General features: G+C 35.3%; 1 long non-coding RNA gene across 6 annotated transcripts in view; it reads right to left on the reverse strand.

Moving 5' to 3' along the window:
* LOC105063771 (uncharacterized) overlaps nt 1–12,675 on the reverse strand; it is an 864,622-nt gene that overhangs the window by 299,134 nt on the left and 552,813 nt on the right. The window contains exon 6 of one of the 6 annotated variants that reach the window (XR_012508689.1): nt 11,672–11,732. The exons of the other annotated variants lie outside the window; for them this stretch is intronic. This is a non-coding gene — a long non-coding RNA (uncharacterized LOC105063771). The remainder of the gene's footprint in view (nt 1–11,671; nt 11,733–12,675) is intronic. 6 annotated transcript variants of the gene reach the window in all.

Consider the following 12,675-nt stretch of genomic DNA (forward strand, 5'->3'; position numbering starts at 1 on the left):
AAAAATTTCTGTGAAATGAAATGTAAATAATGCTTCATAGCTTTCAAAGAAAAGAGTGAGATGATAATCACAGGAACCTGAAAATGGTCGAAGCAAAACTCTCTTAGGTATGTAAAAAAATAAAAGGATTTAAACTTGAATAAAACCCACCATTTCAGCAACAAGACCACTTGATAAAGATGAAACTAGTTTACCCAGCTGGGAATATAAACCCTGTGCACAAGTCTGTGGCTGAAAATTACTCAAGATAGAGGGTGGACTTTGCTTAGCTTTTCTGTGCCCAGTTAAGGTAAGCATTGTTTAGAAAAATTTGAAAAGTTGAAAATTTGAAAATTCACTACAGGCACATCATATTCTTCTTTAACCAAAGGTAAAAAGTATTGGAAATGACAGTGTTATTTAGGAAGATCATGAACATAAATGCTAGTGAAGCTGAAACTGCTACACCTAAAACTCACTAAAAACTATTTGTGTCCAGATTTTTAATGTATTATTTGACTACAACAACATCTGAAATGATTTTTCTAATTCTGATAGATTAGTCATTTTCCTGGAGAGGTTAGTTATATAAATGGCATCTCTGCCTGGGAACCTACAAGTCCCTTAGGATGATATTCAATTATTCAATTCTTTTTCTGACAGTTCTGTACACCTAGTCTATGCCAACACCATGTTAGGTATAAGGGTAAGATGTACTTTCTTCTCTCCAGGAACTCACGATCTGTAAGAGAAGATCAGCACATTAACTGGTAACTAACCGCATTACAAAAAAGTTTCCAGAGGATGTTTAACTAACTCAAACTTATTGACTGTGGTTAGCTCTGTGAATACAATTTGATGATTATGACTTTAAGGCAGTGCTCTCCCATAGAAATTTTAGTGATGATGGAAATATTTCATACCCATGCTGTCCAATATGATAGTAACTTGTTGTATGTAGAAACTGAGCACTTGAAATGTGACTGACAGTACTGAGGAAATAAAATTTCAAATTTTATTGAAATGTAATTAATTAAATTAATTAATTGAATTTAAATTACCACGTGTATCTAGTGGCTACTGTATTGAACAGCACAGCTTTAAAGTTAACAAACACACGGAAGGAGAACCAGAGATTATTACTAAAATGAGTTTTAAATGATGACTCTAATTGAACCAGATGAACTTAAAGGTCAAAGGAAAGCATGGTAAGTTACAAAAGTGTGAGGGAGCATGCCAAGTTTGGAAATTGCAAGATTTTCTAGTATGGATCAGCTGATAATGTGCTAGATGTGGAGGCATAGTGGAGGTTTGAAAGAAATAAGGGGGATGAAGGACTTTTTCTGTCCTACAGAGAAATTTAGATTTTATTTTATTGGCATGAAAGGCCACTAAAGAACTCAAAAGGAAGCAGAACATAATCAAATATGCCTATTAGAAGGCTATCTTTTAAAATCAGACAGAACTTCTTAAAATTAAGTAAGGAACTAGAATAACTGTATTATATAACAAATTAAATGGTTAAATAGATTAAAGGAATGTACATGAAATATTCATACATCCATGGAATACTTAAAAGAACCAATAATTGACTGAAAAGAAAATATTAAACACAAATCAAAAGTAGAAATTTTAAAGGCTACAGTATCTGGTCATAAATACTACAACTATCAATAGTATTTAAAAGTTTGGGAAAAAAGGTTTTAAAAAGTATTATACAACATGTCACTTGAAAATGTACAATTTTCATACTGGAAATACACAATTTTGTGCCCTAAATACTCTTTTAAGTGTTGTTACACCATGTACCTTGGTCTTGTGGTCGTATCTGTACGGCTTGATTCTGTCATAGATTCTGTACTGCAGCTGTCACAGAAAGAATTTTCAGGGTGAGGTATTTATACTACCTTTTTTGTTTGTTAAAGCCTAAGTACTGCTCATTGCCCATTTCCAAGTCTGCATGCAAATAAAAATAATATTTAATAAGTGCTCATCATGCTCTAAAAATAATCCTATCCTTATTTGAGTTTTGTTAATTTGGCTTTAGATTTCAATCTCTCTCAAATTCCCTTTTGTATTCCACTGATAGCCTAAACAGATGTTTAAATCGTATTTACAATAATTAACCCACTTACTTCCCTTTGTTTTTGATTCTTTCTTATTAATGATTCTTCTCCACAGCTTATGGTTTCTACTAAATCTATTCATTGGCAGGGTGCACAGGATAATCATAGTCTTTGAAAAATGGAGCAACTCTTTTACATTACCAAACAACAAGAAATAATTTAATTGATTTTCAGTAGTCAGGTTTTCAAAATACTTCAAAGTCATATTATATGCTTTTAATCAATTCAGTGAAAGGTTAATATTTTGAAATATAAGGGCCCTATATATTTCAACTATTATTTTGAATAATAGATACTCATTTCAAATAAAATGCATTTCAGATTTGTAGCATTTGGTAAGTACATTATGTTTTTTTAAACAAATGTATTTAAGATTTAGAGTACAGAAACATTGTAAAAATAAGATACTAAGCAAGCTGAGAAATACACAAGTGCACTAATCAAATAATCAGTTATTTTAAGTATATTAAGAATTAAAAATGGAGATATTCCATAATAATTTTCATGCATGAGTTTAGACTACATTAAACTGGCTCTCTGATAACATTATTTTGGAGTGGTATTACTTAGCAGGTGAGTGAATTTGATCACTGAAGATCTAAAAACAGTCAGTATAAAAAATATGTATGGCATCCTTCCTGTGGAGAGTGTTATATGCAGATTTGGCTTGTTAACTACATTAATTCATTCTAAAATACATTTATTGCATACTTGTGATACCTGAAAAGAGACTGGCCAAGGGACTATGGTTTTTAGGTGAGTAGGCAATAGGAATAAAAAGGTGAACAAAGCATAGACCACACCCTTAAAGTGCAAAGGATCGTTAATTACTAGTAAATGCTATAAATGTGGTAAATGAAGAATCCAGCCAAAATTAACTTGTTAAATGCATTTCTTACAATATCATCAGAGTATTTAAATTTTCATAGCAAAGATCTTATAATTTTCTACTAAGTTTTTTACCATCTCTTGGCTATGCATGATATTTAAAAATTTAGATGCTTCCTATTCCCCACAGTAAATATCTTTTATCAAAAACAATTCTAACACTTAGGACATATGGTTATATACGATATACCAAGTAATAAATCTGCAGTTATTATTAGCCCCATTTGCCTGATATTCCATTTTAAATATCAAATAATGATCTATTCACTTAAAAAAAAAAAAAACCTGGGGATGAGAAGAATCAAGCAATACTTTTCTTAAGGGAAATTAAAGAGAGTGGTTTCAATTAAATACTCTGACATTGTGTATTCAAAATATTAAAAAAAAAAAAAGAATGGGCTTAATTCTTCCAATGGACAACCATCTATTACAATCAAGATTATCTTTTTTTAATCAGTAAAGAGTTTGCCGGATAGTAAACATTTACTAAGTAAGTAGTGTTTGCAAAGTACTCCACCCTTAACGTATTTGTTGGCTCCCTCCACTATATGTTCATAAGCAGTGTAATAATATTTAGAAAAATGAAAACCTGCTTTTAAAACACTGTAAAATGCTATTTGAGAAAAAAGTATACATTTTACATGACATACAAATTGCTTTCTGAGAAGAATTTGGTAGCATGGATGGACAATGGTAGACCTACCCTGAAAAGATTTCTGAGATTTTTAGGCTAAGAACTTGTCAAGTGAGATTTTCCAGTCATAATATGTTTTCCATACCGTAAATAGGGACTAAACATAAACACAGATTTTTCTGAGAGGTAATTTTACATTTTGCCACATATTTGTCACAACATTCCACCTTAAAATAATATTTCTGATTTCTTACCTTAGCTGACCCATTAATAGTCTTCCTCCCCAATTTCATGCTTCAGTGTGATCACTAACAAAACAGTCTACATTTCTTAGCTGGGAGGTAATAGCATTTCTGAATGACCTGAAATCCTTTGGAATTGTACTCTACCTGATTTTCAAGGGTGTTTAATCCATTTGTATGCTTCAAATTCTCCATTTGAATTTGCATCAGGTCATGTAATATCAGTTTCTTCTGTGTCACCTGATGTAGCAATAACTTTATATAATGTGACACTGTGTAATGTACAGTTAAAAAACCCTCCTTTCTTCTACAGAGTGGGATCTGCCAAATGCTGCATCTGTCCTACACCACTGATCTACTTAATGACTGTAACTACTAAATAAAAAATATCTGGCTAGTTTCGTGTATCTCAGTATTGTTCTGACTGATCTTCCTAATTAGCCACACCATTTTATACTGAGCACATTTTTATTATATAAAATTAAATAGAAGGTAACACATCAAAACAATAAGAAATGAATTACTAATTTTTTTCCTCCCATGAATGAAAGTTGCCAGTTGCAAGAAAATAATATCACTATCATTTAATTTCATTTATACACTCATTTGAGCAGTGAATCCTTGGAAGGGAGCATTATTTCTGGCTGGAATTTGGTAGGTTAAAGGATAGTGAATTCCATCTTCAAGGCCATAATTCTGTATTATCTTCTAGAGCAGGGACCAGCAAAGAATGGTTCATGGGTCAAATCTGGCCCAAGGTCTGTTTTTGTAAATAAAAGCTTAGAACACAGCCACACCATTCTTTTTTTCAAATTGACTATGGTTGCTTTGAGGCTACAAAGGCAGAACTCAGTAGTTGCCACAAAAACTGTATGTCCTGCAGTGTCTCCAAAATTTACTCTCTGGCCCTTTATACACACAATGTTTGCCACTCCTTTTCTGGATTATTTATGAACTGTGAACTGTTGGTTACATGATGTTGAAACCGGTGTTATCATAAGACTTCTTTACAAGTGACAATTTTAAAAAGTAAATGAATGTGTTGAAATACTAAAAGAAACAAGTTTCCTTTGTAAACTCTGGGAAACAGAGTCATATCTCACAGCCAGAAGAGTTTTGTTTCTCATTTAGTACAATGTTCCATTGCTTCTTAAACAGAAAGCAAACATTTAGATAGAGAAATGCACCCACTCTTAAGGAGGGTTGGTAAGACACTTTGGCTAGAAGGAACTTGACCTGAGTAGTGAGGCATGTATGCTTCTAATCCAATCAAAGAAGTCTTTAAACAATCTTAAAGAGTGAGTTTCACTACTAGAAAAGAATCAAAGAGTGTGTCTAGCACGACTCCTCCACTCAGCCAACTGATGACCTACTGTGGGCAGGATCCTATAAGAGAATCTGGGACTGATTTTATGTTGCTATAGCAATATCTTTACCCACTATTCCCTAACCACATTGGGAGGGAAATCTTGAGACTCTTTTCTGTCAAAAGGCCATTTATGAAGAGAGTTATAGACTATAACATGATACTGGACTGGGTGATAGATGGGCCACTCAGTAGAAGGCAGTGGATACGTTTGTTAAGAGCAACTTGCAATGAGGATTACAAAATACAAGCCACCAATGGATGGAGATGAATAGACCCCATGGAAGGGACTTTTAACAGTGGAAATCTCGTGCAATGAGGAGTGGATGATAGTATCTAGGACTGTGCATGATTTAATGTGGAAATGGACATTTCCCTTGCCATCTACTGATGATGCATGAATGCTATTATTGAACATTTCCTTTTGAGGTAGAAGTGCCCTATATAAGCATCAGTGTTTGTTTTCTTCAGATAAACATTCAGACTCAGTTACTAAAGATCTTCAACCATGGTTAACTAGGACTCATTTATAAAAGCCCTGGCCATCTAGTAGGAAGGAGATGGTGATCAATTTGACTGACTGCTGTCTCTTGAAAAAACACCCCTTAATACTCCATAAAGACATAGACAAATTCTCACCTACTATCCATCCATCCATCCTTACCCACATCAACCTGAGGGCAGCCACCTGTTTTTCACCTTTCCTGACTCAATTCCCTTTGTTGGAGGACTCCCTTTTGCCAGCTTCTCTGATCCTGCCCGCTCACCCAGGAAACACCACCTATTGGAGTTCTGCTTCAACCTGCTGAGAATTTCCTGGAAACACACAGCTTCCATTGCTTGAAGACGCACTCTGCCAATTTAAATTAAGATCCTTGAAATTCTGAGTTTCATATCTTCTAAAGGTCCTGGCTTCCCTGAGAAGCCAGTTGTTGGTTAGCACTGTACCTATTCTTACCCTCTGTCTTTTCTACAATTACCAATCACTAAAGTTTTGGCAAAATATTCTATTAAAATTTTTCAAGGTATGGCAATGTACTGAAAATCTCTCCTTTTCCAGTTGATAACCAACGTATCTTGAATGAGATGTCAAAGTAAACTGAAGGTCTGGGCATTGTTTTGGAAATCGAAAATATGATCGATGCCCCTCTTCCTTTCACAGCTTCCACTGCACTTAAATTTCATATAGAGTATCCCTTATAGTGTGGGCAAAAGAGCGTAAGTGGAGCACATCCAGTGGTGCTGCAAGAGGCCCTGGCAGTCTTGAGTTAATTTGGCCCCCAGCTCCCTGATACTACCAGGGAATCATTTAGACACATATGAGACATGAGTCATAATTGTAATTTTTATTGACTACTGAGTTAGGGTAATGTCCTATTCCTAAGTGCACTGATGAAAATGATTAATTATTTTTAACAATATAGTTTTAATTTAAATTATTGTTAAAGTTTAATAAAACTGAAATAAGTCTTTCAAAACTGTGTATTTGCAGTATTCCTATTGTCTGCCAGTAAGATAGTTACACATGAGATGACCTAATGAGATAATGCATTTGAAACCATCTTTTAAACTGAAAAGCATTTTAAAGCTATAAGACTCTTTTAGTCGCCTTTAAAAAAATAACACTAGATTCCCATCATGGTATGGTTTAGCCTACCATATAGTTACTGGAACATTTAATGTGTTTGATGAACCCAACATATAACCTAGTTGGTGGAGTTATTGTGATATCATGTTAGATTCTTAAAATAGATTAGAGGGGAAAAAATTCTCTATATTGCATTAGTCATACTCCTGGCAGGAAGCTGATGGCCCTGTCCAACAGAGTAATTGAGAAAAGTTTAAACAAGTGATAGACAAGCTTAAATAAAACTAGAAATAGAAAGTAAAATACTCTCAGGTTAGTAGCAGGGAGTTGTTGCCACTGGGGGGTCTGAAGGGCAAGGGGAGGAAGCAGGTACTGGACCTTAGGGAGAGGGCCACAGAGGTTTAGGAGAGAGGAATGCTTCTATTGGCATGTTTTGGGTGGGAGTAGGGGGCGCCATGGGACTAAAACCCCAACCTCCCTCCACTTCCGCCTTCTAACTGTTGTCCTGGATCTACAACTGGTTGAACCCAGTCTTAGACCAGAGGGCAGGGGAGCCCATCAGTGATGTTAATAAATATCAGCTTCTGGACGCACAGAGTGGGGCAGGTGTGGCAGGGTAAACAAAGAACACAGAAAATGGAGAGAGAACTAAGTTCAGAACTAGATGAATTTCTGAAATGACTTTCCTATGTTAAATATAAAAGTGTGTGTTACAGCTGAAATTAGTTGATATGCATGAGGTTCATTCATTCTCTTACTGAGCAAAACTTTACTGAATACCTGCTGTAGCTCTGCTCTGTGCTGGGCACTAAGCGAAATGACTGGATAACACTCTTCTCCTCAAGAATTTTAACATTTCATCTGACGTATAACGTGTAAACAATCAACTATTACAACCTCCTGCTATAAAAGAGGAAATCAAAGAGTCGGGAGGAGAAGGAATTAAGAGGAAGCTTCTAGAAGGAAATACAACATGAGCCAAGTGCTAAGGAAGGACAGGGACTAGACAGTGGACAATGGGCAAGGGAAAGAAGTGACAGTACAGGTAGACTGAACGGAACATGGAAAGGTGCAGCCGTTGGGTTTAAGAAACTGGGACTCTTCCAGTTTTGCTGGAAGGAAGGAAAAACCTAGAGTAAACAAAGCTGGCCTGAATCACTGAGGTGCTTTATGTGGTATGTTAGCAGTTGTGTTTTATCTTGAGATGGATGAGGAGCCAAGAAGAATTTTAAGCAAGGAAAAGGCCTGAGAGATTTACATTTGAGAAATACAATTATGGTAGATACATATTAGACACCTGAGCAGGGTGAGTACTACAAAGTTCAAGAAGAGAAGTGCCAAGGACTTTGTATTAGTCAGAGTTCTCCAGGGAAATAGATCCGATAGGCTATAATTTGCAATTGGCAAGCTGGAGACTCAGGAGCGCCTATGGTGTGGTTCCAGTCCAAAGGCCAGTAGACTTGAGTCCCAGGAAGAGACTATGTTTCAGTTTTAGTCCAAAGTAGGGGAAAAACCAATGTCAGTTTGAAGGCAGATGGACTGGAGGAATTCCTTCTTACTCTTGAGGGGATCAGCCTTTTTGTTCTATTCAGGCTTCCAACACATTGAATGGGACCCACTCCCATCAGGGAGGGAAATCTGTTTTATTCAGTGTACTGATTCAATGTTAATTTCATCCAGAAACACCCTCACAGACACACCCAGAATAATGTTTAACCAACTGTTGGGGCGCCTCTTGGCCCAGTCAAATTGACACATAAAATTAATCATCACAGACTTGAAATCAGGAACAATTATGGGACTAGTGCAAAGAGTCTATGTAATAGAAATTGGAGTTCAAATGGCTCCAGAGATGATGGTCAAGTGTGATGCCCAACAGCCTGTCTTGCACACCTGGGCAAAATGCGATGTCACTGACTACTGTGAAATGTACCTGAGGAAGAGTAAATATAGGGGAGTTCAGGTTTGGAAAGGATGAGATAGTGCATATGAGGCAAACCAGCATGCAGGAGTGAAGTTTGCACTAAAATGAAGATGTGCTTTACGCGGTCATTATAAGCATTCAGATGGACAACTTTCATATAAGCAAATATTATTACAGCCAAATTATAACCATCCACTATGGGCCTCTTTCACATGATCAAATACAAGAGAATTTAGAGCACTCATTTGATCTATATTTTCCTTAGAAAAAGAGTAAGTAAAATCAATGTTCCACTTACATTGTGTATGTAGATTCATTACATCTTCAAGACATTAATGTGTTGGTATTGAGGAATTTTAGTTCAGTATTTTCATTTGATATTTTTGTTGAGTGTTATACTTTTTCAATTTTCTATATCTTTTCATGCAGGTGTTTTGAAACAATAGTAACAACATTGTTTATTTTAAAAACAAATCAATTCAGGTAAATAGCTATTCAATAGAGGGTTATAAAAAAATTCCTTAATTAAATTATGTTTCATTCCAAACTGCTTGTGTTGGTGTAGATAGCGCTTCATAACCCTGGACCTTACTACGTAAAAAAGTGATGTATTTTTGACATGTATGAGTTATATTTTTTATTAATCACAAACAAAATATCTGGTTAATTTTTCTTGTGTAGAGTTCCATGAGAGAATACGTTACATGATTTTACCAAAAAAATGAATACATTTGCAAAAATCACTTGCCAAATATATCATTTTCAATATCATTTGCAAAGGCAAGTAAGTTGATATTAGCTACTTATTCAACACTTAATTGTACAACCTATTGTAACTCTAAGGCTCTCGGGCTGCTTCCAACTCCTCCTCATTTTTCAGCTTGCACTCAGGTTCAGCCCTTCTGTGGAGCCTACCCCAGTTCCTATAGAAGTTGCCGAACACTCTTGTTTCCAAACTTCTCTAGAACATGATCCGTACTGAAAATGTATCACCTTCACTTATTATTTCTTGTATTTGTTTTAATTTAACTCTGAAAGGAGATGATAACCTCTTTGAGGTCAGGGCCTAATCTCTCATTTTAAGGTCCATAGCCCCTAACAATCGTTTGATTTTATTTTTTTATGCTCTCTATATTGGTAGATTTATTTATTATGAACCCTATATAAGAAAGACTGAAAGGAAACAAGATAATATTCTATACAAGTTATTGCCAGCTAATTTAAAAGTGGAGCAGAAAGTTAAACTTATTGGACATATCATAATTTTATAAAGAAGAGGAAATAAATAATCTTAGTCAACATCTTAGATGAAGCAGCATATATGGTGAAATTCTGAGCAGAATTCATGGTTTTTACCTTTTGAATTATGATTGAAATACATGGCACGACTACAATGTGTGTATGTGGAAATCATTTAAAAGAAAAATAATATAAATAAAGTTAACTTTCTTATTATAGAAAAGTTAGAAAGATTTATTTTTAGAACAAAAATAATAAACTCCCTCACCACACCAAACTTGTTCCTATTAAAAAAAAATTGAATGGGTTTATGTAAAACTAATAAACGTATTTTTATTATTTTACTTAGGTTGTAGCTTTTGTTAGGATAGTATGTGTTTATATAGCCTCATAGATAATCATTCCTAAACATAAAGCATCTATGTTCTCATATTCATTACAAAGTGAAGATACTATAAGTTGAATTTCAATTTTTGGTTTTCTTCAATAGTTTCAAAATAAAACACGGTAAGATTTAAGGTGAGGAATTAATTTAGGTCCAGTAAACCAAGGTAACTATTTCCTTGTGTCTAAACTTTTTCAGCTCTACTAAGACTGATACTTTGCTTCTATAGATATGAGACAGGAAAGGGGCAGGGCACAGCCATTCAAGAAATGCTACGGTAATTAACATCAAAATGGTGAAAGATTCAACCAGCAGTAGGCCTTGAGGCTCAAGATAGTGGGAGATTTCACTTCTAGCAGAACTTGAGCTTCATTATACGCCCATTGTAATATATTAACATGATAAATAACATGCCCACAGGCACCATGACAATCCCAAGGCTAGCCACTAAAGGTCAAAGAGTGGGAAATAGCCAACTTCCTGGGAAATCCAACTCCTTCTCCAGGCTAGTTAGACTGGTCCTTCCACTTATTAGCATATGAAGCCACCAATCCTGTAAAAACTGGCAACACTATGCCTCTCTGCTGCTGCCGTTGCCCTCTCTCTCTCCCACTTCGGAGATGGCCCGCACTCTGTTTATGGAGTGTGTACTTACTTTTAATCTGAGCACCCAACCCCCACACCTCGTGGCCTCTCTCTTGCCTTTCAGTGTATCTCTGAATAAATCTACCTTTACTCAACTGTGGCTTGCTCCTGAATTCTTTCCTGCGCAAAGCCAAGGACCCCCACTTGGCGGGGCATGTCCCAGGGGCTCAGCCGAAGCCTGGGACACGGTCCTCCTCATGCCCACATCCGTTTTTCCTGCATCTGATACATGTATTGATCAATGACCTAAGTCTCTCTGTGGGATTTAGGTGGGACGCACCTAAACTCCATTAAAATTTAAGAAAGCAAATTTATTTTTCATTTTGTTGATATTTTAAAGCATACTTTTCATTTTAAAATGGCCAGCTATTTAGCCTTAATTCTCTCTAAAATATCCTAGGATCTTGTCCCAGATGAAGTTTTAGGTAAGGAAGACCCTTTTGCACACTCAAACTGTTCTGTGGTTGTTGCAGTTTACAGAGACATTATTTTCGAATAGGACACATGACGGATGCACAGGAAAATTTAAATACAAATATCTAGGTAGGACTAGGTATCTTAGTCCATGCTCACTAATCTTCATTGGTTGTTAATCATTAATTAATCCAATCCTCGCTGCCTTGCCAAAGTTCACCAGAAAAAAAATCAAGCTCACCTTCACTGGAAAGACCCCATTTATCTTCCCAATTTTTCCTGATTTCTTTTCTCCTCTTTACCTACAAGAATGAGAGAGGGAAAAAAAAATCTTTTCACAGTGTGATGCCGCTGGTGTGTATAAAAACCCTCGACAGTCATTTTCCCATCAGCAGTTTCCCTGCTGGCCAGCTTCTAAGTCTCTCCCCCTTCCCTTCTCCTCAGGTAGCTGGCTGCTAGATGTTTACTGATTAATTTGCATCAAATGTTCTCCTAGCAACCACCTCTTGGATAGGATTAGATACTTCTGTAAAAGACTGTTTTCTGTCACAGAAGCTTAGACTTTCTAAAACACCATAAACAGAAACAGTCTTTAAGCAAAGCTATAATGTGACTCCTTCATATGTTTAAAAGAAATTTCAGCCAATTGTCTCTTATTGTTGTTTTTACCTGGGAAAATCAGCCATTTTTTGTTTTAAAAATTTGTATTTGTGGACACACCCCCATTTATAACACAGATAATTTTGACAATAGAGGAATATACACTATGCACTTTAAATAAATCCGCAATTCATATCATTTTGTAATTGTCAGTGCAAAACATAGAAAACAAATAGGTCTGGTTTCTAATAGTCAGTTTAGTTATATAAAGAATATAGTAAATTTTCCTATAGACCACTGTAATTAATTTTCATCTTTGAACAAAAATAATATGAAACCAAATAGTTTCAGTTAAGATATACTTTGCTGGCAAGTTCATGTATGTATTTTTTTCTCTACTTCTCAAATAATGTTATTATGTAAATTCCTAACAATTATTAATATTGAAGTATTATTTGATAGAAAGAGTAGACATAAGAGAAATTATAACATGTATAATAAATCATCTCAATAACATTAAATAAATTGACCAAGAGTATGCAATGATTATCATAGCAGGTTGTTGAAACAAGAGAAGGAAATATTTTATGTCACATTAAGATTTTAATCTAGCAGAGGATAATCCCAAAGAAAACAGTAAGACCT

The sequence above is a fragment of the Camelus bactrianus genome, chromosome 8 (genome assembly GCF_048773025.1).
Source record: "Camelus bactrianus isolate YW-2024 breed Bactrian camel chromosome 8, ASM4877302v1, whole genome shotgun sequence".
Lineage (NCBI taxonomy): Eukaryota > Metazoa > Chordata > Mammalia > Artiodactyla > Camelidae > Camelus > Camelus bactrianus.